At 39.2% G+C, this 23,415-nt stretch overlaps 1 long non-coding RNA gene across 1 annotated transcript in view; it reads left to right on the forward strand.

Annotated features, from left to right (window-relative positions):
* The first annotated feature begins 1,468 nt into the window (after positions 1-1,468).
* The window catches only part of LOC122233219, an 82,452-nt gene continuing 60,505 nt past the window's right edge, over positions 1,469-23,415 (forward strand). Inside the window, exon 1 of the long non-coding RNA XR_006210738.1 lies at positions 1,469-1,611. This is a non-coding gene — a long non-coding RNA (uncharacterized LOC122233219). The remainder of the gene's footprint in view (positions 1,612-23,415) is intronic.

A 23,415-nucleotide genomic window follows, 5' to 3' on the forward strand; every position in this document is an offset into this window, starting at 1 on the left:
CTTTGGATTCTGTGTCTCCCTCTCTCTCTCTGCCCCTCCCCTGCTTGTGTTCTGTCTCTCTCTAAAATAAACATTTTAAAAAATTTCCTAAAGTTTGTTATCTATCTATCTATCTATCTATCTATCTATCTATGTCATTCTTGTTATCTGCTGGTAGTTATATTCTATAAACTTGCTTTGAACAGAATTAATACTGCATCATTGCCCCTAGGGCAGATTCAGGGTTAGGTTCCTATGAGCCTCTGGTCACATTTTTTGTCAACTGATCAATATATAACCTTGTTTTATATGTGTTTCTATTTAGAGACACTATTTAATATCATTGCTGGTTTATTAATATTGAACTCAAAGCTAGCAGCATTATAACTAATGCCTGAATGAAGCTTGTTTAATACATGCTTTTCTGCATCAGGCACATCACAGCCTTCTTGCACTTAGGAACACTAGACAGCACTTTAGCCCTATGTCTGGGATCCATGTAAAATCACCAACAAAAATGTGAAAAATGTGAAAAGCACAGAGATGTGAAAAAGATGGCACTAAGTAAACCATGATCGCCTGTTTAACCTCAATTGACAACATAAATGTTGGGCAACTCAAGATTTTCCTCCCTTTTTGAAGGTCAGTGAATGACTGCAAGAGTTCCCTTAGTAATAATTTTGGTGTTACAAGTACATTTTGGCAAATAGACAAATTTGCATATATGGAATCTAAGAATAATGAAGAAATTGTGTATGTGTGTATAACAAAATATATACTATATATTTTACATATATTTAGATATATAAATAATTAGATAAATAATGTATCAATATATAATAACACAATTTTACTATCTTATACATAGTGTTGGACTACTTGGAAATATATGCATGTCAATAAACATTCTTCTATAAAATATATACCAAATGGTGTTTTCCGGGCCAATGTTAAATGTGCACTGGGTTATAAGGATTCTTTGGGAAGTCAGTTTGTAAAATGCTGATGTTAAGAAATTCTTGGGGCTCCTGGGTAGCTCAGTTGGTTGAAAATCCGACTTCAGCTCAGGGCATGATCTCACGGTACGTGAGTTCGAGTCCCGCATCAGGCTCTGTGCTGACAGCTCAGAGCCTGGAGCCTGCTTCGGATTCTGTGTCTCCCTCTCTCTCTGCCCCTTCCCTGCTCGTGCTCTGTCTCTGTCTCTCTCTCTCTCAAAAATAAATAAACAAAAAAAGAAACATTAAAAAATAAAAAAAAAAAGAAATTCTCTGTGGCATTTGAAAAAAAAACCAGTGACTCAGACTCTTCTAGTGATGCTTCTGATGGGAACAGGGTCACTTGTGCCAAAACAGAGGCTAGAATCAATCTCCCTTTTGCAGCTGTGTATTTTGTCTGTTGTTTGGTGCTTTCCTTTGCCAAGCTCTTACAGCTGTACTCTACAGTGGTCCCCCTTATCCATGGTTTCGCCTTCCAAGGTTTTCCGCTCGGTTCGGCCCTCCTCCCTGGTCTGGAAGCAGATGCTCCTCCTTCTGACGTAGCGTCAAGTGACGTCACAATTATGGCGTCACTCACGGCATTTCAGCGCTTCGTCTCGTCACTTGGGCTTATCATCTCCACGTCATCGCAAGGAGGGTGAGTGAAGTACAATAAGGTATTTTGAGAGAGAGAGAGAGATAGAGAGAGAGAGAGAGACCACATTCACATAACTTTTATTGTTTTAAGTGTATATTTTAAGCGTATAGTGTAACAGGATATTGGTTTTTTTTAAGTGTTTATTTTGTGTGTGAGAGAGAGGGAGGAGCGGGGAGAGAGAGAGAGAGAGAGAGAGAGAGAGAGAGAGAGAGAGAGAGAGAGAGAGAGAGAACGAACCCCAAGCAGGCTCGGTGCTCTCAGTGCAGAGCCCTATGTGGGGCTCCAGTTCAGGAAACGTGAGATGGCGAGTGACGTGAGCGGAAATGGAGAGTCTGACATTGAACCGACTGAGCCACCCAGGAGACCCAACAGTATGTTGTTATGGGTGTTATATTTTATCGTTAGTTATTGTTAGTCTCTGACTATGCCTAATTTGTAAATTTAACTCTATCATAGGTATGTTTGTATAGGAAAAAACAATATATATATAGGATTTGGTACTATTGGGGGGTTTCAGGAACCCAGTGGGGGGTCTCAGAACGTATCCGCCCTGGAAAAGAAAGAATACTGTACCCCCTTGGGTGGGGCATAACTTGAATCTTTTTGATAAACATTGACAAATATGATTGAGCAAAATCAGGGTTGCCTATTTTTCTCATATTTTGCACAGATTTTATATGCAGCTTTCACCTGAAAATGTTTAATGTAAAATTCCAATAAGTACCTTGGTTCAGTCAGTGCCTCAGCATCAGTTCAGTAAGTTTTGCATCCTTACAGGCCTTGTTTTGGGTTTTCTTGTATTTAATAGGAGCTTCATTTGACAAGAAGCCATGGGCTGTCCTCAATTCAAATGATTTCAAAATCTCTTCTTAGATGGCTCTTTTGGAAATGTCAATAATTTCTAAACTGTCAATGCTACAGTATAAACAATGCTGCATATACTGTTAATGAAGGTAATTTCTGGTCCTAGTAAAACAGACCTCAGGGAAGTTTGTTGTGGTGATACGTTTTTTGCCTGAAATCGCGGACGACTCAAGTACAGCCTGTGTATCTGCAGCCTGGCATCTCATTTCCTGAGACCTGTGTGTTATGGATTGCATCTGGCATGTTAAAGCATTATCTGATCATGGGTGCAATATCATTTCAACTACATACCACTTCTGACAGTGAATATGTATAATCTTTGCCTTTTAGAATCTATATACCCTCCCTGCTCCCTTATTTTTGCTTTAACCTTTGAATTGGAAAAAACTCAGTTATTCTAGTTGAGAATATCCTCGTGGTATGGTTTTTATGTTCTTTGTTTAATATTCTATAATTAATCCAAGAAACAAAACCTAACAGATAATGTGAGTTGGTAATTGTGCTGTCCTGATTTTGTTTTCTCTTCTATATTTATGTACTAAATCCATATACTAAGAAAAATACATTGCAGATGCAAAAAAATTGACAATGAAAAAACTCCCTGTAAGAACCCACAGGATATGACCAAAACTGCCGAGACAAATCCATGGCCTTACTACTTTCCTTATTAAATGACAATGAAAGTAAATAAACCTAAACAGAATTAAAAGGTGAGCAACAAACTCTTGTAATGTCAGTCTGAAATACTACAAATATCCCAGAGGAAAAATGGAAGAAAGAAGGGCTGTCAAGAAGGCGACCTACGTGCAAAAACTTTTAGGGTCCCTAGAAAGGAAACACTATCTAAAATATTTTGGATGGTATTGTTGGAGAAGGTCATCATGACTGCTGGCTGACCCTGGAGCTGGATGTGGGCTATCTTAGGCTCCTCACTCCCTCCCTCCCCTTTCCCTGGCATGTACATTCTGCCCGTACTTCCCACAGCAGGAGCCCTTTTCAAGGCTGCAGGCTTGAGAGAGTAAGGTGCTGTTGGGAACATCAAGTGTTATACGGGACAGAACCCCATTAAAGCCTCTATGTAAATTTAAGAATCTGGTGGGCAGGTGTGGAGCTCTCTCTGTCTTGCAGCTAGCCAAGACAAGCCTCCTAATACGTTCCCTTGCTTTTTAAACATGCCATCTGCCAAACTGCAGTGGCCTGTCTCTCCTGTCTCTCCTTACCCTCCGTGTGCAAACCAACAGGTATTTGCTTTGGAACTGCTTGACTGCCATTACTGTGTGATGTGCCCCAGTTTTCCTTTTTTCCTTCTGCTCTGGTAAAAGGTATGAAATGGCCATTTATGCAGGGACAGTTTCAGATGTCAATAGATCTAATAAGTGTTCATCCTTACTAAATAATAAATATAATCCAAAATGAATCTAATACTGATCAGCCACTTTGTCCTACCAAATTGGCAAAAGTAAAAAAGGATAATATCCACATGGCCAAGGGTGTAGGAAAATGAGTACTTTTTTTTTTTTTTTTTTTTTTACTGTTTGTGGAAGTGTAAGCGGATTCAGCTTTTCTGAAGGACAGTTGGACCGTATGTGTCATGAATCTCTTGATCCATTAATTTCATGTCCAGGATTTTACTCTAAGGAAACTAGGGATGTGTGTAAAAGTAGATAAGGATTTCTTGCAACATTTGTAAGAGGGGAAAAAAGGCTACCATGCAGTCATTAAACATATTCATTGCCATCATTATCAAACATTTACTAGATTCAAGACATTGTACTAAGTAAATGTAATGTCTCACCTATTAGGTCATAATTTTAAAAATTGTAGTATAAGAGGTTAAATAACTTATCAAAGGTCACATGGTTAAGAATTAATAAAGCTTAAATGAAACCCCAATCTTATAACTATACTGTAATAAATGTCCTCTGTCACTGAACAAGGATACTTAATGACATAAGGAAATGTTTATAATATATTGCTGTATGGAAAAAATACCAGGCTGTATTCAGTTTCTCTAATAGTTATAGGACTCATCAGATTTTCTGATACTTTTGCTAAGTTATATTTTTCTAGGAATTAGTCCACTTAATTTATTATGTCAAATTTTTTGGCATAAAGTTGTTAATATTTCCTTATGTTTTAATGTCTGTAGAGACTGTAGTTGATGTCCTTTTTCTTCTTCTTCTTCCTCCTCCTCCTTCTCCTCCTCCCTCCTCCTCCTCTTCTTTTAGCCTTTCTCAATTTTCCTATATGCACATAAGGCCATAAATGTCCTTCTAAGTGTGACATTAATTCTTCATCTGGAAAAAATGAATATGCGATTAAAAAAATTGTCATTCATCTCAAATAGTTCTCATTTTCATTATCTTCTTTAACCCATGAACTATTTAGAACAGCATTGGTTAATGTCCAAACATATGGGGATTTTTTTAGTTATCTTTTTGGTATTAATTATTAGTTTTAATTCCACTGTGGTTAGTCAGGACATGACATGTGTTACTTAAATCTTCTAAAATTGGTTGGAACTTGATTTTTGACCCAGATCTGAGATTATTTGGTAAATATCCTGTGGTATTTGAGAAGAATGTGTAGTTGACACTAGTTGGTGCTCTGTTGTCTGTCTGTCCACTAAGTCCTTTGTTAATCTTGCTCTGTATCCTTACTGATGATATATTTGCTTTTTCTCTCAGTTACTGAGAAGAATGTGTTAAAGTCTCTAACCATGATGTGGATTTTTCTATTCTTCTATTTCTGCCAGTTTTTGGCTTTACGTAGTATTTTTAGATTCATCATACAAATTTAGGCATTGTATTTTCCCTTTAGATCTATGCTTTTGCCATCATAAAACATCCAAAAAAATTGATGATAAAATTTGTAATATGAAGAGTAATGTTTCTTGCCTTTAAATCTGCTGTATCTTACAGTAGTGAAGATATACCAGCCTTCTTTTAGTGAGTGTTTGCATGGCGTATATGATTTTCCATCCTTTTGTTCCCAACCTCACCTATTGATGGTGTATCTTTTCTATGTAATTGAGTTGCTTATTTGTGATGATAGTTTGACAGTTTTTCTAAAATTATGTATTTGATCTATTCACATTCAGTGTATTAATTATATATTTGGTATAAAGCTATCTTAATACTTATTTGTCCTACTAGTCTATGTTCTTTTTTCTTACCATCTTTCTGTTAATAAAATATTTATTCAAGTATTGTATGTAGTACTACCTTTACTAGTTCTGGGAAATGCAAAGAGGGCAGAGTAGCCCCCTCATGTCTTATGTGCTGCTAATGTCAAGGTTATTAATGATATCTTTTAAACTCCAGATGATATTGTTCCTGTTATTTTCTAGTCAATATTTACTTAAATGTACTGACATACTTTACCCTTTCCATTGTTCTGCATTCTGTTCTGTATCTTAGTGCTTCTTTCTGGGATGATTTTTCTTTCTCTTGAAGCACTCCCTTTTGTATTTCCATGAGTGCATTTGTGCCAGTCACACATCCTCTCAGTTTTTGTATTAAATGTATTTGTCTTAAACTTTGAAGGATATTTTTGGTGGATAAATAATTCTGTGTAGGCAGGTGTTTTGTTGTTTTGTTTTTAGCACTTTGAGGATATCATTACATTGTCTTCTTGTTTTTTTTCCTTGTTGAACAATCAGCTGATGGTTTTAGTGTTGTTCTTTTAATTTTTTTTTTTTTTTTTGAGAGAGAGAGCACGAGCAGGGGAGAGAGAGAGGGAGAGAGAGAATCCCAAGCAGTCTCCACACTGTCAGCACAGAGTTAGATGCGGTGCTTGAACTCACAAACCATGAGATCATGACCTGAGCTGAAATCAAGAGTTCAACGCCACCCAGGTGCCTCAGTTGTTCTTCTAAAGGTAATACATCTCTTTTCCTCCAATGGATTTGAAGCTTTTTCTCTTTCTCTTTGTTTTTCAGTAGTCTGACGATGGTGTGCTCAGGTGTGGTTTTTTTTGTATTTACTCTTCTTGGAGTTTGTAGCACTTATTGGTGTTTTGACATTTTGGGGGGGAAAAGTTTTGCCATTATTTCTTCAAATATCCCTTCTGCTTTATTTTCTCTTATGCTCGGACACTTTCTCCTTATCCCTTATGCCTTTTAGGATCATTTCTCAATTTTTTCATTTTGATTTTCCATGCTTCAGGGTATATATTCCCCTCTGATGACCTCTTCACTAATTGTGTTTTCAGTTGCATGTAATTTCCTGTTGTCAATTTACCATGTTTTATTTTCTAATTTTAGACTCTGTTTGATTTATTTTCTGCTTTCCAGTTCTCTGAAATTCTCCATCTTTATCCATCAGTTATTGATTGAACATAATAATAGTTTATCTAGTCTTTGATACTTCAATATTTGTATCACTTGTGAGTTTATTTCCATTGTGTTTTTTTGTTGATTTGCAGATAAATCTTACCCTCTTACATGCTTTCTTCCTTTTTTAAAAATGTTTATTCATTTTTGAGAGAGAGAGAGACAAGCAGGGGAGTGGCAGAGAGAGAGGGAGACAGAGAATCTGAAGCAGTCTCCGGGCTCTGAGCTGTCAGCACAGAGCCCAACCAACGTGGAGTTTGAACCCATGAACCGTGAGATCATGACCCGAGCCAAAACCAAGAGTTTGGATGCTTAACTGACTGACCCACCCAGGTGCCCTGTGCTTGCTTGCTTTTCCTTCCTTCCTTCCTTCCTTCCTTCCTTCCTTCCTTCCTTCCTTCCTTCCTTCCTTCCTTCCCTCCCTCCCTCCTTCCTTCCCTCCCTCCCTCCCTCCTTCCCTCCCTCCCTCCCTCCTTCCTTCCTTCCTTCCCTCCCTCCCTCCTTCCCTCCCTCCTTCCTTCCTTCCTTCCTGCCTTCCTTCCTTCCTTCCTTTCTTTCTTTCTTTGTCTCTCTCTCTCTCCCTCCCTCCCTCCCTCCCTCCCTCCCTTCCTTCCTTCCTTCCTTCCTCCCTCCCTTCCTTCCTTCCTTCCTTCCTTCCTTCCTTCCTTGAAGGCCAGGCATTGTTTATGAAAAATTTTAGGTAAAGAAATTGTGGTTTATATACACAATGGGGTACTACGTGGCAATGAGAAAGAATGAAATATGGCCCTTTGTAGCAACGTGGATGGAACTGGAGAGTGTTATGCTAAGTGAAATAAGTCATACAGAGAAAGACAGATACCATATGTTTCCACTCTTATGTGGATCCTGGGAAACTTAACAGAAACCCATGGGGGAGGGGAAGGAAAAAAAAAAAAAGGTTAGAGTGGGAGAGAGCCAAAGCATAAGAGACTCTTAAAAACTGAGAACAAACAGGGTTGATGGGGGGTGGGAGGGAGGGGAGGGTGGGTGATGGGTATTGAGGGGGGCACCTTATGTGATGAGCACTGGGTGTTGTATGGAAACCAATTTGACAATAAATTTCGTATATTGGGAAAAAAAATTTTTAGAGATAATTTTGGGCTCTAGGTAATGTTTTTTGTCCTGGGAAGATTTCCTCCGGCTCTTGTATACAGTTCATTTGAACAGAATCAATCTCATCCCATCAGAAACTGAGACCAGATTCAAATCTGAGCTTCAGTTCTTGTGAGGGCTGTTCTGTTCCTAATTCCTCTTAAGCCCTTTCAGAATCTCACTTAAAGTACAGGGTATTTACTAAGTCCCTCCTTGTTCTGATGCCGTGTACTCAAGTTTTTATTTTATTGTGCTCACTTTCTTAGCCTGTCATTTGTTGTTTTTCATTTTCATAACTGGCAGTTTGCCTCAAGGGGAAAAGTGCCCTAAGTTCTGGATTACCCCTCTTGGTTTCCCTCTTCTCTTAAATCTTGTCTCACCTCTTCTCACTGTCTTGGTAGTTCTTTGAGGCCAACGTATATTTGAAATATATATTTTATTTTTTTTAAAGTTTATTTATTTATTTTGAGAGGGAGAGAGAGAGAGCGAGGAAGAGAAAGAGAAGGTGAGCATTAGTGGGGGAGAAGTAGAGAGAGAGGGAGAGAGAAAGAATCCCAAGCAGGCTCCTCAATGTCAGCATAGAGCCTGACACGGGGCTCAAACTCACGAACTGTGAGATTACGACCTGAGCTGAAAACAAGAGTCAGATGGACGCTCAGCCGACTGAGCCATTCAGGTGCCCCTCAAGTATATATTTTAAAACACTGTCCATCTTTTAGCTGTTCTCAATAGGATGGGTGTTTTGACACTATGCATCATTCTTTCCTTGAAGTGGAACTCTTGTTTCTTTCCTCTATTCATATAAATATGCACAGACACAAAAGACTCAAAGAATTTAGAATTTTTGTAGGATTATGGATGCTTTTTGTTTTCTTTTTTATTTCCTTGTGATGTATATGTTTTCTGAAAAAAGCATGGATTGCTTAGATTTACTAAAATTAACATATATAGATAGGATATTAAAATTAACATATAATAAGATTCTAGTAGCAGCATTTATTTGTAACTGTTTAAAAACATTATTATAAGGGCGCCTGGGTGGCTCAGTCGGTTAAGCGTCCGACTTCAGCTCAGGTCACGATCTCACGGTCCGTGAGTTCGAGCCCCGCGTCGGGCTCTGGGCCGATGGCTCAGAGCCTGGAGCCTGCTTCCGATTCTGTGTCTCCGTCTCTCTCTCCTCTCCCCTGTTCATGCTCTGTCTCTCTCTGTCTCAAAAATAAATAAACGTTAAAAAAAAAATAAAAAAAAAAACATTATTATAAAAATAAAAGGTAAATAAACCAAATCACCCATAATCCCCTTACCTAAACTTACCTCTTTTATTTTCTAGTCTGTGCCTTTATTTCATATGCAGATATAACAGTGCATGAGTGTTCATAGTGAATTTTAATAAGGTACTTTGGGAAAAAAATAGCCTTCATATATTTTTCTAATTTTCACCCAACATCTTATTCTTTGCCTAGAACTAAAAAGATTGGCACGTTTATAGATATATTTTCTATCCAACAGGCATATAGTGAAAATGTTGAATAAAAATGGTTAAAAATATTAACATCACTAGAGGATGTATATTGGTATCTCTCTACAATTTTTTTTTTCAAATCAGAAGAGGCATAGGAAAATTTTGTTTTAGAATATTATATTTGACTTTGCCGGCCTTTAAAAGCTTTCTTTTAGCCTGGATAAATTATTTCGGCTGTTTGTTTGAAGTCCATTTATCAAACTCCAGATATATATCCTTTCCCAGAACAGTACCTGTGTCTCATTAATGGTGATGGTATTGATCTTTAATAATACTAGACTCTGATGACTTGAAATCTTTTGGTGATATCTCGATTATCACTTACAAACTTTTGGAACAGATAAATTATTGGTGAGATTCACATTATTATCATTATGTTTATAGGCATCTTAATGAAATTGATGGCAGTATAAAAGGAAGCTAAAATTTAAGTGGACATTGCTCTTAAAAATGAAAGAATCTAATATTTTTGGTAGTTAGGTAACAAGTAGGTGAATATAGGAAATAAAAATGGGTTTGAAATAAAAAGTTTCAAATATTAGTGAACTGGATTTTCTCTGAAAAATCATGCTAATAATTGGTGGTACATTAAAACATCAGTCATATTATGAAAAAAACAGGGATTAATCTTGGCCAGATATCTACTCTCTTGAAATGTAGTGACTGTAAATTATATAGTGAATCTTACTTTTCTGAATGGCTTCAGTAAGCAACTCATAATAGAATGCCAGCTCTGGAAACTTACTTAGAGGTCATAGATGAGACCCAAGAGGTTTTTCTGGGCATCTGGTTGGTGGATAATTTTGTGAAACTCCTAGAACAGTAGTTGGCCTTGAACAAAGTTTCTATAAATGTTCATTTCTTTTTCCTTTTTGTAGAGCACAGAAACCTAGTCTCCCCATTCTTGGGATAAACACATCATGATTTGTTTGTTGTATTAATCATCTGTTCTGTGATGAAAAGCACCCCCCAAATCTCAGTGGCAAATAACATGCATGTCCTCCGTGCACAGGTTGAAGCTTGCCCCTGTTGCTGTTGGTTGCCTCCAGCTGCAGCTGTGGCCAAGGCTAGGTTCCATATGGCTCTTTTCCATGAGTCTTCCTTTTGGAATCCAGGCTAATGGAGCATTCCATCAAGGATCTGCTATTCTTTAGGTAGAGATTAAAAAGCAAGAGCAGGCCTCTTAAACAAGCTCCTGCATGGAGTAAGCACACTGTCATTTCTGCTGATGTTTACTGGCCAATCAAGTCCATGGCTAAGTCTGACTATGGGCAGTGAGATTTGCTCCGTCTTACAGGAATCAGGGCAAACAACAAAGATGTGTAATTCTCTCGCAGGGTAGGGAGCAAATAGTTGCCAACAATTATATGAGCTACCACACAATTGAGAAATATTTTAATGTGGCGCCCTAATTTGACCTGCTATTCTTTCTCAATTCCAGTTCTGCAGAAATGTAAGATCTTGGCTCTTGCTACATTTTTCTGTGGCAAAACTGAATTCTAATTTTTTCACATTAGACTAGTCATTTTTGGTTACTTAGGAAGAATGTTTCCAAAGCTGCAACAGAATTTGAGGGCCATCTGCAGAAATCAATTCTCCTTTGAATCAAATTGTTTCTACTAAACTTGAGGATGTTAACGTTCTTATAAAAAATGCTTGATGGAAGAGGGACATTATATGCAGGAGACTGTTGTCTTTTATCTTCTAAAAGAAGACTTTCAAGCCTTCAACTTAATCCTCAGAGAAGGTTTAAACTTTAGATGGTTAAGTATTACTGGTCATACTCATGTGAAGATGAAAAGCCATGAGAACAAAGGGTATGTGTCCACATAGTCTTTAAAAAATGTTTCAAAGGTCAATTTAGCAATCAATAGGGTATTACACATCCCTCAAGGGCATTCTTCAAAATTTGTTTTCAAGGAGAGGAGAGTTCTGGGTAAAGTGGGGGTAAGTTGGGGGAAAGGAATAGGGGGAAAATGGGAATTAGTTATCTCGGGTCTATTATATTTCTTTTATACTTTAAAAATACATTTAAACATCACAGCAAACCTTGGATGGATGGATGCGTGAAGACATGAGTTACAGTGTTAGAAAGGGAGAAGGGTCATCTTTCTCATGCCTGAGAATTGGATGATCTCTTCAGATTCTTCATATTAAAATTTGTCTATTTCACATGTATCCATCTCTATCTATTAGGTGATAAGTACATTCACATTTTTAGGGGCTGAGAGAGGAAAGAATAGAACTTCAAGTGATATAAAGGGACTGTAGAGAAGGGGCTCCTAGAGGCATAGAGCGCAGATGGAGGCAGAGGAATGAATGATGAGACAGAACCAGGGCCAGAGATCTGTGTGGTTCCCTAGAACACTCACCTTTTCTTTCCTTATCCTTCACAAGAGCCATATTGGTGGAAAGAGAATTTGCTGTCATTTTGAATGTAAATGGGAAATGTGCATCTGTTCAGTGTGCTATTAAAAGAAGAATCATACCAAATTACAGGGTATGAAGTGGTAAGTTATTTGAGTGAATTACCTACTAAATGTCAGCCATGACCTAATAATATGTTTTCCTTTATATGGAAAAGCTGTGCCACTCACTGCTATCACTAGGACCGTTTCTCCTCTGTCTTGCTTTGTCCCCCTTGCCACCAGCTGGAGTGAGGGGTCAGGTGGCTGTCACGAAACACAGTGATCCTGAATAGCCTTCATAAGAACTGACCCTTGGCCATGGCTTCATTTACACCTTGTCTGGTGTTCTGAGATTAATCAGTCTCAGGCAATAATACAATAGTTTTATAATTACATAATGCTTATTCTCATAATACACAAGACCATGAGTTATTATTAAAGAATGTGTACAGTTTTTTTTCCTCTTAGTTTTTCTAGATTGAATTTTTTATAGATGGCAAACAGTGATATAAACGGCTAAAATGAGGATCTGTAACAATCTATTTGGATGGAAGAATTTTACTATATCCCATTTAGTCTGAGTTTTTAAAAAATACCTTTTATTGGGGCACCTGGGTGGCTCAGTCGGTTAATTGTCCAACTTCAGCTCAGGTCATGATCCCACAGTTTGTGAGTTTGAGCCCTGCGTCGGGCTCTGTGCTGACAGCTCGGAGCCTGGAGCCTGCTTCAGATTCTGTGTCTCTCTCCCTCTCTGACCCTCCCCTGCTCTCACTCTCTCTCTCTCAAAAATAAACATAAAAAAATACCTTTCTTTAGGAGAGGTTGCATCTGCTAGTGAGTGGGCACAAGCATCCTCGATGTTTGTTGGCACTGATCATCTGTCTACCTAACGACTTGAAAGTACCACTCGGGAGCTCACTCCTCAAACCCTTTACCCTTAGCTTTTCATGCTTTCAACTCAACAAATCCTCTTCTGAACTTGTCTTCTGTTTAAAGTCCAGAAAATATAAATTGTACAGAGCTGTGTCTTGCAGACCCATGCAATGGCATTTTCAGATACCATAGCACATTGTGAAAATCCTGATTTCTTCATCCTAATAAAGAGTATTTACTAAATGGTGGGCTTTCTTCAACATATCAGTGAACTTTGGCATAACCATGCTGGCTTCTGTGCTTTTATGCCTGTCTGTACCCTAGAGTCCCCTACTTTATTTTCTCCCTCAAATGCCTGCAGCTGGACTTCCCAAATCTCAGGACTGTTGCAGCAGGAGCTGTTCCAGTGCCGGCAAGGGGAGCAGCAGCCTCAGCGTCCATATTTCATCCAAGTTAGAATTAAACTTTGCTTCAGACCAGACCTTGGATACATCATTCCCTGAGGTGTTTGCAGTAGGTTATTTACCCTCAGCCCATATTTTATGTCCACGTGAATGAGAACCCCTTGGATCTCAGTGTAGTCCCTCTCCTGTTGGCCTCACATGGTTACCTTTGCTTCATACCTGAGCCAGAGTGCTTTGAAACTTATGTGTGACTATAGTATAGCCTAGGGGGTAAGAGTTTGGATTCTGGAGTCAGGATGACGTGATTTTAAATTCTTGTTCTACAATTTACTAGTGGCATGACCACGGGAAAGTTACCCACCTCTCTGCAAGCTTCAACTTTTCTCCTCCATAAAATGGATAGGGGCACCTGGGCAGCTCAGTTGGCTGAGTGTCTGGCTCTTGATTTCTGCTCAGATTGTGATCTCATGGTCATGGGGTTGAGCCTTGAGTTGGGCTCTGTGCTGACAACACAGAGCCTGATTGGGATTCTCTCCCTCTCTCCCTCTGTCCATCATCCTCCACTTATGTGTGCGTGTGTGCATGCACACACACTCTCTCTCTCTCAAAAAAAAATGATAAGAATAGTAACTTGCTTAGAGAAATGTTGAAGGTTTCAGTGAAGTAATACATGTCAGATCCAATGGTTCAATAAGTGTTAGCTATTATTATTATTATTATTATGACTGAGATGTTGACTATTTGACTCAACCAGTAGAGGTAGATAAAACTCTAGAGCTCCTTATGGGTAAAGACTGGCAGATTAATTAATGTTCATTAAATGAGTAAATGATGGGAATGCCCTTGTTATATAGTTTTCAAGATAGAGATTGAAAATAGGACCAGAGTCGTTTGTTCTCTAGAAATATTTTTACTTGCTTTCTGTATGTAAGATCTCATTAGTGATACAATAAGGTAAAGTTTTCTCCCTCTAGGGAAGTCATATTCTTCATCACATTCTTCTGTATGACAGCATAGCCATAGACAAAATAAACACAGAAGGAATAAGGCAGATCTAGTAGGATTATGATTTTCTAAATCATAAAGTGATTACAAACTGAGTATGTTTTCTTAAAAATGAAAATAGCATCATTGTTTGTTAGATTATTGAAACAAATTCAGAAAAGATTGTAACTTGAGTATCTGTAGATAACTACTACTTAAAAAAATACGGTCATCTAGAAACTTGCCATTCAGTGTCTTAACAGTATTGGCCTCACCTGGGAGCTTGTTAGAAAGGCATACCCTTCAACCCTATCCAAGAGTTAGAAGCAGAATATGCTTTTTATCAAGATCCTTAGCTGATTTTATGTAAATGAAAGTCTGGGAAGCATTGATCTGGTGGACTGTATAATATATACCAAATTGAATTAATTCTCTACATACTGCATTTCTCTTTTGGCAATTTAGAGATTAGATAACCTGAAAATTTTCCTGCCGCAGAATGTCTGGGAAAATAGGTGAAATCTAACAGATATCTCTTTGAAGGATAACAGAGTGCAAGAGAAAGAGAAATTGTTCAGGAGCAAAACAAAAACTAAAGACAGGAACAAGTGGTTGCTGAAGTATGAGTTACCCTGAGTGGGTTTGCTGGTAGTCAGGGAGCTTAGGTTTGAGTGGCTCTGGGGGTGGGGATGAGAGCTTGTGCTGAAGATGTGGGACCCATAGAATGGAGCCCCAGTCTAAGGCCGTGGTTCTCAAAGGCCGAATGGCCAGGAAAGGACAAACTAGAAAAAATCAACCCACATACAGAGGGAGATGAAGTTGTAATTTGTGTGTCTCAGTCTGAGCTCTGGGCAGGAAAAAGGTATTCTCTGGGAATGTGTAATCACAGTGCTTCTTTTACTCACATTGGGCATTTGAATTCCTATCAAAGTAATCCTCAAGCCAAGAAGTTAATATGAAAGTCCTAATTTGGAAAGAGCCCCAGGGTGTCTGAAAGAAGCAAATGCGCATCCTCAACTCAGCCCCAAAGGATGCCCATAGCTCTACTAAACATGAGCTCTTAATCTAAAAGTACAAAGCACATAAAACAAGTGATCCCCCTTGAGTTAGACTCACCAGACACAAGTAACAGAATTAGAATTTCAAGAATTTTGAATGATACAGTTATTGGGTGCAAAATAAGTATGTTAAGATGCTTAAAAAAAAAAAAAAGAATGGTGCGGGGTGGGGGGTGCTCCTAGGTAGCTCAGCCGAGTAAACATCCACTCCTGGTTTCAGCTCAGGTCATGATCTTGCAGTGGGTGAGGTTGAGCCCCATGTCGGGCTCTGCGTGGCAGTGAGAAGAAGCCTGCTTGGGATTCTCTCTCTCTTCCTCTCTCTCTGTCCCTCCCCCACTTGCACTGTCTCTGTCTCTTTCAAAATAAATAAATAAAAACTTAAATAACACCAGAAACAAAATCTTATATACTCTAGTAATTTCTTGTAACCTCCTTTTGTTCTTCTTAACATCCCTTGAGAATAATTTTATTGTCCTAAGACAGCACATATCCAGGACATGGATCAACTCTCACTTCAGCAGTAAACAATCAAGAGAAAGAAAAAAGCACCATTATATGCTGACCTTTTCTGCATGGTGGCTCCACCCACTAGCTTATGTTGTATGATCTGTGCCCTGGAATATGATTTATAATTAGAATTTTCCCTCCTTGGAGAAGAGAATGGGGTGAGGGTGGGATTCAGAGCAGGGGTGTAAAGTGGGCAGGGGAGGTTAGAAAGGAGCCCAAAAAAGTGTGTCTTTTCATAGAAGACTATAATATCAGAGGATATATTTAAGGGAAAAAATGATTCCATTGAATTCCTTAATTGTAATGAATTTACTCCTGCTGTTTATGTTGTAATTATGTTAATTAAAAAACCATTCAGGGGTGCCTGGGTGGCTCAGTCGGTTAAGCGTCTGACTTCAGCTCAGGTCATGATCTCATGGTCCTTGAGTTCAAGCCCCTTGAGTTCAAACTGTGCTGTCAGTTTGGAGCCTGGAGCTTGCTTCGGATTCTTGTCTCCCTCTCTCTGCCTCTATCCCACTCATGCTCTGTCTCTCTCTATCAAAAAATGAATAAATGTTAAAAAAAAAACATTCAAAGTGCATGTCAGCAGTGAAGACACTGACCTATTTAGGTGATGATTAAAAATGAAATGATCTACAAGCCACTGTTTTCCAAAGTCCCTCAGGATTGCTCAGTTTGAGAACCAATAATGATTGCTTGCCATCTTGAGGCAACACAAGAAAGTTCCACATGTGAACATTAATACTGCATTTGCTGCTATGTGTTCTTTACCCACAGAGGGTTTCTGCTCCTCTTCCCCCATGTTGCTGACCTTGGTAATTGATCCCTCAGAAGAGAAAAAGCACCATTCCATTGACATGGGTATTTCTCCTCTGAATGGAGGAGAAGTGGGACTTCCTTCCTTTTTTTTTTTTTTTTTTTTTAATTTTTAAACAATATTTTTGAGAGAGAGAGAGACAGAGCGCGAGTGGGGCGGGGCAGAGAGAGAGGGGGAGACACGGAATCCGAAGCAGGCTCCAGGCTCTGAACTGTCAAGCACAGAGCCCAATGTGGGCTCAAACCCACAAACTGCAAGATCATGACCTGAGCCAAAGTCGGAAGCTTAACCACTGAACACCCAGGCTGGGGCTTTCCTCCTAATCAGCCTATTGTTAAACACTTTCCAGGACACCAGTGAGTTTAGGTTATTTCCCCAGATTCTCTCTATTCCTGTGAATAATTTTTCTCATTTTCCAAAAACTTGCCATATCTTAGGAGCTTTTGAATTTCCAGACTTAAATTACTTGCATTTAATATAATGTAATAGCAAGATAAGAGCAAGTATTTCTTCAATCTTCACAATCCACACTGGGAAACAGATAGATGTTTCCTGTTATTCTGCCTTTTGAAGAAGCCTTGAAGATGGAGCTGATGTTATGTTCAGATTAGCTATGTGAGCAGAAGGGTCGGGGGAAGGGGAAGACAAATGAATTGTTTTTTCAATACAGCTGCTCTGGCTATTGTCTTTAATTACACTCCTGCTGGACTGATAAGAAAACTGGCTTCTGACAGCTGTGAGGAACTACCATGCCACAAAGCCCTATCTCTTTTTGGGTGTAAGCAGTCTTGTGCACTGAGCAACATAGACATGAATTATTTTTGGTGACTGTAATTGGCTATGTTTCTACTATGTTTAGGGCCTTCATTTTCTTAAAGCTACATGACTCCCATTTGGAAGTTTACCTATTGCATTTAGTGAGGCGGGAGATGTTACTGGTTACAACGTAGATGCATTTATTTCAGCTTTTCGACATACTCCTTATATTATTCAGCATTTAAAAATGTGCTGATACCTGCTTGAAAACATGACTGATAACTATACTGGTGCCTTTTCCTTTTTGGTTTGGCCAGAATATTCCCAGGCTCTTCTAAATATCCTCATACTATGAACCCAAAGCAAAGACACATGATATAGAAAGCATGTGCCTTAATTTTTTTTGTGTGTGGGAAAAATAGGTAACAGAACTACACACTTCTGTCTTTTATCCCGGTCATCTTCACTTCTTTTGTGGTAAATGACCAAATGCCAACGCAAAAAAGAATTATAGAAAGACAGACACATTACCCTATGTCCCAAGTGCCAAGGGAATATCATTTGGAGAAAAGGTCCACCTGACACTCTTGTTGTGCGCTGCAGGGTGGAAATGCTGTAGAAATCAAAGTCCCTGGAGGTTTTGTTTATTAATGAGTTTTCAATTTAGAATCTACCAAAATGTGATTAAAAAGTCCTGCTCCCTGCTAGAGTATTTTAGAATAACCTATATAAAATTGGGCATGAAATAATTAAACATTTAATGTGGAGTTGTCAAATGGTATTTCATAGGGAATGTCATTCCCTCCAGGTTTCTGTCTGATGAGGAAGTCATTTTAACTTTCTACTTCAAGCAGATACATACTCCACGTCAAAGGGACTTTGAGATATACTAATCCTGCTGCCAGTGCTCAGCTATGCAGCAGGGAACACTGGGGCCAAGAGAGCCAGCTGTAGAGCATTCAAGTTGGAGAGCCGGGAGCTCTAGCACCAAGCAGACATTATAACATTACTCAGAATCTGTGGGAGGGAAGCAAATCCAGATGGGTAGGGATTAGGAAATGATTAAATCACTTCTTTGAATAAGTACTTAAGCAGAGATTCAAGACTTTATAACAAGAGTCCTGAAAGAAACATAAGACCTCCAGGCATCCCAGCAGAGGACTAAGTGGGATGGGAGGCACATATGCTGAGCTAATCAGAAAAAGACCCAGAGAGAACCGTCTTAGAAAGTCTGACTAGTCTCTCTGACCCTGCTGGTTAATTGAGGCTAGGGCTATGGTTAAGTGTGTGGGCTCAGGAGTTAGGTCACCAGGTTGATAGTCTGAATCTGCCATGAAATAACTGTGTGACCTTGTGTTTCTCAAACTCAGTCATGTTATCTGTGAAATAAGAATAATTATAGCACACCTCATGGAGAGCTCTTAGCAAAGTTTCTGGATCCAAGTAAATTCTCTACAAATGTTAGCTGTACAAATACTAATGCAATTATATTATTATTAGTTCCATAGTGAAATGAGACATATCAGAATCCCCTCGGCATTTTTTATGGCTTTTAGTGTGTTAGTGTACTTAGTGAACTGTGTTTTGTTCCCATTACAAAATGAGGGTTTAGGAATCCCCCATCAATCCTTTTATATTCTTCATAGAGGTTTTTTAAATACATATTTTTTTTGATGTTTATTTACTTTTGAGAGAGAGACACACACACACAATCTGAAGCAGGCTCCAGGCTCTGAGCAGTCAGCACAGAGCCCGATGTGGGGCTCGAACTCTTGAACCGTGAGATCATGACCTGAGCCAAAGTCAGTGGCTCCACCGACTGAGCCACCCAGATACCCCTCTTCATAGTGTTTCAAAGCAGAGAATCCTTAGGGTGTTATTCTACATTGACACTAGTTCGGGTGGACCCCACCTGACTATTGGACCGATGACAGTGAACACTAGTCATATAAGCAGCCCCCTTACAGAATGTGGGCTTAACTGAGTCTATATTTATCTGAATTTGCTACCAGTTAACTTAGTTTGTACCTTGTATATGCCTCTCATGTGTGGTGGGGCAACATCTGAGGATACAGTGATGCTACTGTCCTCTTTTACTCATTCAAGCCAGGTATGGGACAAGGTCAAGAGTTAGGAAGCAGGAAGAAAGTCTTTGAAAGCCAGATTGACTTTTATTCTAAGAGCAACAAGGTATCATTGATGGGTTTTAAATAGGGGGATGATGTGGTCTAATTTACATTTAAAAAATGTACTTCTGGCTGCTGTGTGGGGACTAGATTGTTGGAGGTGGTTGCAGTATTCCCCATGAAGGAGGGCAGTGGCTTGGATTGCAAATGTGTCAATGCATTTGGGTGTGTTTTGAAGGTAGAGCTGACAGGATTTGCATATAGGTTGGATGTGTGGAGTGAGGGAAGAGGAATAGGTGCAAGGTAAGCTCTTAGGTTTTTGGCATGAGCAACTGGGTGAATGAAGGTGCATTTTACTGAGATGAGGAAGTTTGGGAAAGGAGCAGAGTGTGTTTTGGTGGGGATGGGGGGAAGCTGTGGGGAGAGGTGTATTCTGAAATAGCTGAATAGCTGTATGGAGTTTGGGATATCTATTAGATGCACAAGAAAGAACATGCCTTCCACTTGTGGGACTGGCATGCAACTGGCACATTCTAGGTTGGGTCAGCAACCATATTTGGATGAAGGGATGAATGAATGAAGTAGAGGGTAGTCTACTCTGTCACTACATCTGCACTCTTGTCAGATGTTGCCTCATCATCACATGTGGGAGCACAGAAAGACTAATTCAAAAAGTAACACATTCAGACAAAATTAGGCTTAGATAAGTCTGCATTTGTAAAGGACTGCTATTTGTTTTTGTTCCCCACAAGTATTAATTTGAATATACAAATCTGAAATCCTGGGGTGAGGTGAGACTTGCTGAGAAAGATTTGGAAATTGTGGAATATAGATGTTTTTTTAAAACCACAGGATTGCCTTGAGGTCTCTTAAGAAGAACATTATCAATAGAGAAAGGAATGGGATCTGTATTAGTGCCCAGTTGAGGCTATAACAAATTACTACAAAAGTAGTAGCTTAAAGCAACAACACAGATTTATTATTCTATTAAAAAATTTTTTAAAAAAAATATTTTTTCTTTTTTTTTTTTGAAAGAGAGTACATGTTTGTAAGTGGGGAAGGGGTAGAGGGAGACAGAGAGAGTCTCAGGCAGGCTCCATGCCCAGTGCAGAGCCTGATACAGGGCTTGATATCACAAGCGTGAGACCATGACCTGAGCTGAAATCAAGAGTTGGACGCTTAATTGACTGAGCCACTCATGCACCCCACAAGTTTATTATTTTATAGTTCTAGAGGTCAGAAGTCCAACATGGGTCTCACTGGGCTGAAATCAAGGTGTTGGCAGGGCTGAATTCTCTTTGGAGACTCCAGGGCAGGATCTGTTTTTTCACCTTCTCTGCCTTCTAGAGGCCACCTGCGTTCATTGGTTTGTGGCCCCATCTTCAGTGTTTATAGTGTATCACTGAATCCCTGTTTCCATCCTCATAGCATTTTCTGACTCTGACTTTCCTGCCTCCCTCTTTCCCTTATAAAGATCCTTGTGATTTCATTGGTCCCATCTGGATAATCTGGGATAATTTCCTCATGTCAGGATCCTTAATTATACCTGCAAAGTCCCTTTTGCCATGTAAAGTAGAATATTCACATAATCTGAGGATTAGGATGTGAGCAAATTTGGAGACCATTATTTTGCCTACCAAAGAGCCCAAACTGATCCCTGGAGTGGTCTGAGGGGGCTGAAAAGAGAAGATGCAGCAAAGAGGAAAAGGAGGAATGGATAGTGAGAGAGGAGTAAAACCAGGAAAATGTAGTGTTGCAGAAGCCAAGGGTAGCCAGTTTTAAGAAAGGGAATGTTGGGGCGCCTGGGTGGTTCTGTCGGTTAAGTGTTGGACTTTGGCTCAGGTCATGATTTAGTGGTTCATGAGTCGAGTCCTGTGTCAGGCTCTGTGCTGACAGCTCAGAGCCTGGAGCCTGCTTCAGATTTTGTGTCTCCCTTTCTCTCTGCCCCTCCCCTACTCCTGCTCTGTCTTACTCTCAAAAAATGAATAATCATTAAAAAAAAAAAGAGGAATGTAATTGTATCAGTTTGGGTTTGGCTGTAGATAATAGGAAACCCTATTACAGTGGTTTAACCAAAGAAGGGCTTTAGTTTTGTCCTATAACAGTAAGTCTAGAAGGAGCTATCCTTGGCTGGGGTAGTAGTGCAAGGTACCTATGTCTTCCTCCTTTGCTGTGTTTAGCGAGTGACTTCCTTTTTATCACATTTCCAAGATGGTGGCTACATCTCGAGTCAGAAGAATGGGAAAGGGTAAAGAGCAAAGGGCAAAGGGTAAAAGGAGGATGACTGCTGAGTCTGGTTCCTTTCTGTAAATCTTCCTTAGAAGTTCTTTCCCATCCCTTCAGCATACATTTCATTAGCCAGGTTACATGGCCATCTCTAGAAGCATAAGAGGAGTCTGTTGGTCAGGAAGAGGGAAGCGTGGATATTGGGCAGGCAAATATTGTCTGCTGCTGTACTACAGTATTTGTTAATCATAGAATTTTTGTGAAGGATAAGGCATCAAGAAGTCTTTCATTCAGGATCACTTCTTCCAAGGAGGTTGGGCTTTAAAAATACACTTAACTCTTTTTTAAAAGAATATTGATGATTGGTGTTCTATAGCCTTCATAGAAACTCTTGTAACATTTGATTTATACACTTAAGAAGCTTTTTCCTTCTGTCTCAGAATTTCCTTTCAGATGTGATTTAATTCCATTTCTTTTTGTTCAATCTTCTGGAGAGATGGAGTAACACCAGTCAGCATCAATCAATCATCTGGGCCCTTGAAATAGTTTGAACTAGCAATCCTCCAATGAATTAGTGGAAAAAAGGCATTGGGAGATGAAATATAGGTGTAATTTTGTTAGAACTTACTGAGGGAATTAGTGAAATACAAAGTGAGGAAAAGTGCACTTCATTTTTATTGGGAAAGAGCTGGTTGAATGAATTTTCATACAAATTGAAGGGGGTGTTATATATGGTTTTTATTGATGAGGAAGTAAATTTGAACACTTATAAAAAATGGAAATTAAATAAATATTCTAAAAGACTACAGACAGATGACTGCAAAGCGAGAGAAAATGGTTTGGCTGTGTTGAAGTGTCCCCCACAGGAGGAGCGAGAGAAGACAGCACGGCACTCCAGTGAAGGCATTTCTGTGCCTGTATTAAGTGAGGTTGCCATGTGCCAGTCTCTTCTGACAGCTGGTGTTTTTCTGGGTTGGTGGTTTTATCTCCTATTTGCTCTCATTGGCAGGGTGAAGGCTAGTTTGGGCAATCATTATAAAAGAGAAACATTTTAAAATGTCATCTTTTGGTGAATTTTTCAAGTACGCCTTAAAAGATGGAAATAAATGTCCTTTGAAGTTCTTCCCCACACCCCCCCCCCCCCCCACATGCTATTTTTTGGCCTATCCACCAGGCTGGAAAATTGTTGTTCTCTCCTTCCCTCACCATCAGTGATCCAGACTTAAATTTTGTAACTCTTCAGAATGTTATAAAAGGGTTCCACAATCCCAGAAATTCTGTCTAGTCAGTATGTGCTACTCTCCTTCACTCCCAACACACACACACACACACACACACACACACACACACACACACACACACACTGTAGAGTGCTGGTCACATTTATCCTGAGTCTAAACCCCTATGTAACACACATACACACTCTTACTCTCCTGTCAGGATGAAGTTGAGTGTAACTTTGCCAGGCAAAATGGCTGTTCTCGTTAATGAGATTTGCTCATAGTAGATCCTAACTAGAATGCCAAAGAATATTAGATACTTTAATTTGTGATTGATTTGATGGCAGAAATCAAACCCCTGAGTATTTGAAAATGTAAAAAGGTTTTAACTGTAATCATTCTATAGACTGATTGTCATCATTGATTATATCTTCATGGCCAGAAAAGGTGGTGTTTGAATTGGTGTTGAAAGATTTTGTCAAGAGGAAAGGGGAAAAAAAAAGAGCAGTTCAAGCTAAGAGCACAGTGTCAGCACTGGTAGGAAGGCAAGACATTGTATTGCATACACAACAAATAGCAAATACTCTGGCAAG

The sequence above is a fragment of the Panthera tigris genome, chromosome D4 (genome assembly GCF_018350195.1).
Source record: "Panthera tigris isolate Pti1 chromosome D4, P.tigris_Pti1_mat1.1, whole genome shotgun sequence".
Taxonomy (NCBI): Eukaryota; Metazoa; Chordata; class Mammalia; order Carnivora; family Felidae; genus Panthera; species Panthera tigris.